The sequence below is a fragment of the Gouania willdenowi genome, unplaced genomic scaffold (assembly GCF_900634775.1).
Source record: "Gouania willdenowi unplaced genomic scaffold, fGouWil2.1 scaffold_150_arrow_ctg1, whole genome shotgun sequence".
Lineage (NCBI taxonomy): Eukaryota > Metazoa > Chordata > Actinopteri > Blenniiformes > Gobiesocidae > Gouania > Gouania willdenowi.
The window spans coordinates 12,459-18,456 of NW_021144900.1; the positions used below are offsets into that span (position 1 = coordinate 12,459).

Here is a 5,998-nt window from a genome sequence, read left to right on the forward strand (position 1 = left end):
TTTGAAACTCATTTATAATAATACAGTTCAGTGCTTTCAATATCCAGTACAAACAATGATGAATTAAATCAAAATAAAGTGCAATTCCATGTTCACTCATCTTTTGTTATCCAAAACCATATTTAACAACTGCTTATTATATTTCCAGATGACTTATTGTAACAACAGAAATTTACACATACTGCAGCTTTAATGTGCTATAGGTTTCCATGTAAATAGTGCAAAATTCAGTTACCCTTCAGTGCCTCTAGCTATATATATATTAAAGGTATTGTACGATGTATAGCTTCCGGGTGGATCATCAACACTATTGGTCCTCCTAATTGTCAATCATGTTTACTAAAGGCCGTCGTACGTGCTCGTGCCCGGTGCGCACCGGGTCCTTTGAAAATAGATTGTCACTTACCAACTTGTAAACAGAGCTGTGCACGAGGACAACGGGGCTCGTGCACGCTCTCCCGCACACGTAGGCGTGCTTTTATTTATTTTATTTTTTTCTAAATGTGGAGAGAATGTTAAACATCGTCCACAATACCTTTAACTATAGCGAGAATTACACTAAATATCGCGATACTACCGTGGCGAGGCGGCTCGGCTCTACCGCTGTTAAAGTCTATAAAACTGACATCACAAGTTGCACAACTTATCAAAACAAAGTGACTTATAAGTAATGAAAGCCTAAAGCTTTCATTAACAGTTGTTTTAAACCAAGCACTAACCTGTAAAGTACATGTAGAGTGTTAGTGTAGGAACCACGATGCACACTCGTCTTTTCCCAGATTACGTATGAGCGGAAACAGGAAGTGAGTCCACACTAATGTAACCGGGGAACTGCAATCTATAGTGCCGAAGGTTCCGCTCCTCTACAATAGTATTTTCACAGGACTACTTTTACTAAGTACACAATAATAATAATAATAATAATAATAATAATAATAATAATAATAATATAATATAATATAATATAATATAATATAATATAATATAATATAATATAATATAATATAATATAATATAATAATAATAATAATAATAAGTGGCATCAAAACAATTACTAATAAAATAATATCAAATGTGGTTACATATTTTCAGTGTACCATACTTACATGTAAACAAAACAAAAACAAAACAAAGCTCAACTGTCTTACTATAAATATAAATATACCTCCTGTTCTCCATGTTTTATGTGATTGTGTTTTAATGTTTTTTGGACGGAGATGAAACTGAAATGTAAATTTCCTCTTGTGGGACGAATAAAGGATCTCATTTAATAAACATTTGATGTAAGAAATCAGAAAGGTTACAGAGAGCACACCAATCATATATTTATTGAAAAAAAAATACTTAAATTTAAGGATCATGTCGAATTAGAAATTCTGATTATTATGTGGAAAGCTAAACAAAAAAAAAAATTTCTAGACAATGTTGCACATGACGTTTGCCATAGAAGAAAATATAACTTCTGGAATATGTTTGTATGGACATCATTAAAACAGAAATCTGTCTGTTTATGGAGTTAAACTGTGGAATTTAAACATTGTATAAGTTTTTACAAATTTAAGAAAATGTACAAAGACAAAATTCTGAGAGGTTATGGAAAAAAAATTGGAAACACATGAATATAACTGTAGAACTGTAAGAGAAATGATGGTGTTTTTGTTATGATTTGTGACCTGGTGATGAGTTAAGGTGGAATGTTGTGGAATCTAATTGATTTCATTTTTAAGTTGTTATTAGGAACAGATAATACAAGATTTATTTTTCCTCTGTTTCTTTTTGTTCATGTATGGAAAACTGAATTTCTCCATGGGGATGAAAAAACAAAACTGTTTTAATCTTTAAATTGAATGTAAGAATGTGTGTCTTTGTGTGTTAACCCTGAGGTGGACTGGCGACCTATGAGTGGTGTACCTTTAAAGACTTTTTAAAACTTATTAAAATAATGCAATATGCTCTGGCGCCCTCGTGTGGCCTAGAATAGCAAAAGCATAGATAGTTGAAAGACTTTTAATTCATATGTGGGAATTTTCATTTAAAAAAATGTACTTTACAAATTAAAGTAGAATATAGAAAACTAAAAACACTTATTAAATTAATGAGTTAGACTAACAAAACACTAAAACATTAAAATAAATACCTAAATAATATTAAAATGATGTGAAAACAAAAATGGCCTCAATTCCTGATGAAAAACGGAGTAAATTAAAAACAAATAAAATGACAGCAATAATATTCCATTATTATCATATATTTATAAAATATTAATATAATTACTGAAAATATAACATCAAACCTGGAGTTAATGACACGTGTTACAGGCACGGCCTGTCTCTTTAAGGTGGCGGCATAACCGGGTTGTTTACGTGTGGGTAATGTAGTGTTTCCGGTCAGTCCGGGTGTAGATGTTCTCCGTGTGTGCTCTCTCTGTAAAGTTATCATGCAGCGTGTTCATGACCATAAAGAGAGGATTTAAGTACATCATACCCTCAGATACCTGCCTGGGTTAGGGTTAAAAATACATAACCCAAAAACAATGCCAAATAAAAACTTTTGGAGAACAAGACAATGAAAGTAATGTAAAACACAAAAAAATAAATAAATCAAAAAACAACAAAATGAGGGGAAAAAACAATAAATACACCGTCAAAAGCTAAAAGAACAACAAAAGTAAAACGGGGATTAGTAAACAACTCAAAAACAAGTATAAGCGTAGATATGTACCGGTATGTGTGTTTTATATGTGTAAGTTTAAGTTAAATCCTGTTGAACATCCTCTCTCGCTCCCTGTTCTGATCGATGCTCGACTAGCCATGCCTGTAACGTTTCACTGCGCATGCTCCGATCATGCCGATGTGGCCGTTGTCTTCCAGACCTTCCTGACGTCACCCAAAGTTTAGGATGAAATAATGAGTGTAAATAATGAAGCTTTTTATGGTTTTACTGCTGTTTGGTCTTTATAGTGGAGTCAGTGTGGAGGAAGGAGATAGACTTCTCAACAAATGTGAAGGTAGGATTATTTTAATCAGGCACTACTACTGTGTATCAACAGAGAGTAATGAGTCATTACGTGTTTATAACATGTGTAATAATCATAGATTTGTCCAAACAGAATGATAAAAATCTATTTATACTGATAAAGCAACAGGTTATGCACTCACCTCTGAAGGTGTGCTATGGTATCTGCCACTAAGATGTTGATAGTAAATATAATACTTCTTTTTTTCTTCTTCTTGTTATTAATTGTAAAATGAATGAGTCTGTGATAACCACATTTATTTATTTATTTATTTAAATAATATCCAGTGTTATCCAGGAAGTTCTATCATTATTCGCATCTTAAAAATTTAAATCCTTGTTTTAATCAGAAATAAAAATGCATTAAAAAGTGACCACAAAACGGTGGAAAAGGTGGTAAAATGGGATTTTAAAAAAACACAGAAAATTGTTAAAAGTTGCAAATTAGAGAAAAGTAAAAGAAAAGAAGAGGAAAAAGAGGGGGGGGGGTTGCAAATTAAAGTGACCAAAAACGGACGGAAAAAGTGGTTAAAAAAAAAATAATAATACATGACTCAATTGTCAATATTGGAACAATGAGTTTAAACTGGCAAATAATAGGCATGACAAATGGTGAATGTGGTTAAAATGGCAAAATAAGTATGAAATATGGTGAAAAGAGGTTAAAAGTGACAATAGTGGGTCAACATATGCAACATTAGGTGGAAAAAATGTGCAGAAAAGGTAATAAAAATTTGTTGGAGAAGTGACAGAAATGTAGCAAAAAATGCACTGAAAGGAGCAAAAATTATGTCAAGAAATAGTGATGAGAATAGGTTAAAATATGGCAAGTTTGGTGCAGTTGCAGAATGCCCTTATTGTGGCAATTAAAAATAGAAATAAAGTGTAACCTTTTAAAAAAGAAACATTTTGGCTTTTCTTCTAATCTCATAAAAATAAAGTTTGCAATCACAAATGTTATTTTAGAACAGTAATGATAAAGCTATTTATTAATAAAGTTCAAAGAAAAAAGAGCAGCTGTTAATGGATCTTCTTCATCCTCTAGTGTGTAAGTTCTTGACGGTGGAGATGCAGGAGGCGCTGGAGAGGACAGGTCGGTCCAAGGAGGTGCTGGAGTTGGGGGAGGTGCTGGACACGGGCAAGAGTAGACGCAATATTAAATAGTACACGTTGTAAGAACAACACACTCATCAACCATAATTATCCTTAAATAGCTTTAGAATGCTTAGGATTTTAAAGCATTGCATCGTGGATAGTTGATGATCTGTGTGTTGATGTTTAGGGAGACCCGTTTGACTGAGGCCGTGGACAACATCTGTGAACGCATCCTGCAGTACAGCGTTCACGCATAGAGGCCTGGAAGTCTACGCTACGCCAAGGTCAGTCCACTGCCTCATTGTTACCTTTAAACAATCCTCCACTGGTTTTACAAGTTTGGCCTAAAACCTTTGAAATGTAATTATTAGAAGATCTATGCCTAACCAAACCATATTTGTTTAATTATTGTTTTTTTTATTTGGCTTTCATAAATAATGATGCATATTTACAGATATTGTACATGATATGAGTGATAACACGTGTTATAAAGGCTATTTTACACAATAGGTGTGGCTACAGATTTATACTTGTTCGTTGGTGTACCATGGGCACTAAAAGTCTGGGAACCACTGATCTACACAACTAAAAAATACAAACATGTAGAGGCAGCTCAGTGGGAGCACTAAACAGAAACTAAAAAAGGAGAAGGAGATCAGAAACACAGAACATATAAAGAAGCATAAACTGAATATAGGTCATTTTTTCACTCCAGTGTATTTTGCCAGATCAGCATTTCTTTGAGAGAAATTGTCAGGTTTCCAGATGTTTATGTTTTGCCAGATTAAACTGATGCTGATGTGTTTTATTTTCATAGCATCATATGTAAGTGAGGGGCTTTGATAAGATGACATAGTGGTGCATTTGTATTTCTATGAGCATTTGCACATCTGTACGTCATAATGCACATGATGACAGTTAGATATTGGTGCAGTGAGTAAATGTATGTATATTACTGGAATTTATTTATTCTTTTGCCATTGTGTGGAGTTCTCCTATTTTTCACATGTTGGTGTATAATTTATTTGTTTGATTTATCGCCAACCAAACACTCTGTATTATGTTATAGAATTATCGCATTTTTCTGTATTTTATTTGGGGCGGATTAATCTAAGAAAATATAGGGCGTGATGTGTGTTACCCGCGTATGTGTTTACCTGCCGGATTTCATTTGTACGGATGTCGCTGTTTTGACTGGTGAAGCTGAGCTGGTGAGTTAACGTGTTGATGTTAAACCCGTAACTACTTAAATGTTCATGTGTGCAGTTCATACAGTCGATAATATGTCCGTGTTGTTAATGTTGTGGGTGTGTCTGTTTATGTCGTTACAGTTGATTACCTGGCTGGCAAACGACACGGTTACTGTGCTAGTAATAGTTAGCGGTGAATTGAAATAAAACTGTTAAAAGACAGCAATCCGATGTCCGAGCTTGAGTGACACACTTTTCACCAGTGAAACACACCCTTTACGGTGGGAGTTAGTGGATTAAAGTTAGTTAGTCCATTAAAACCGTACAGTATTCAACACCAAGCCGGCCCCGCGACGGAGAAGCGGAGGTGGGACAGTGTGAACTACAGCGAGCCAGCGATTAGACGGAGCCCGGCCGCGGAGCGTTCCGGCCGATCGACAACGCTGCAGACTCGAATCAAGCCATCAACGAGGTCATCGTGTGGTCAGCTGCTGGGCTGTGAGTGACTTTGATTGTGACTGTTTAGCGCGACGGCATAGGATAAGCCGTTCGCCGCAGAGAGACAGTGTTAGCTTGCTAACTAGCCACCAAACAACCGGAAGTAGGTCGCCGCCATTTTGTTGGTGCGCACCGGAAGTGTACGTCAACAAAAAAGTCCGCAGGGAAGTGCGCTAAAAAAGACAGAATGGCAGACTGTG

The 5,998-nt window shown here is 35.2% G+C and overlaps 1 long non-coding RNA gene across 1 annotated transcript; it reads left to right on the forward strand.

Annotated features, from left to right (window-relative positions):
• The first annotated feature begins 2,891 nt into the window (after positions 1-2,891).
• Positions 2,892-4,472, forward strand: LOC114458639 (uncharacterized). Its single transcript, XR_003673093.1, has 3 exons — positions 2,892-3,007; positions 4,061-4,187; positions 4,298-4,472. It is a non-coding gene; the product is annotated as an uncharacterized LOC114458639 (long non-coding RNA).
• The last annotated feature ends 1,526 nt before the right edge of the window (positions 4,473-5,998 follow it).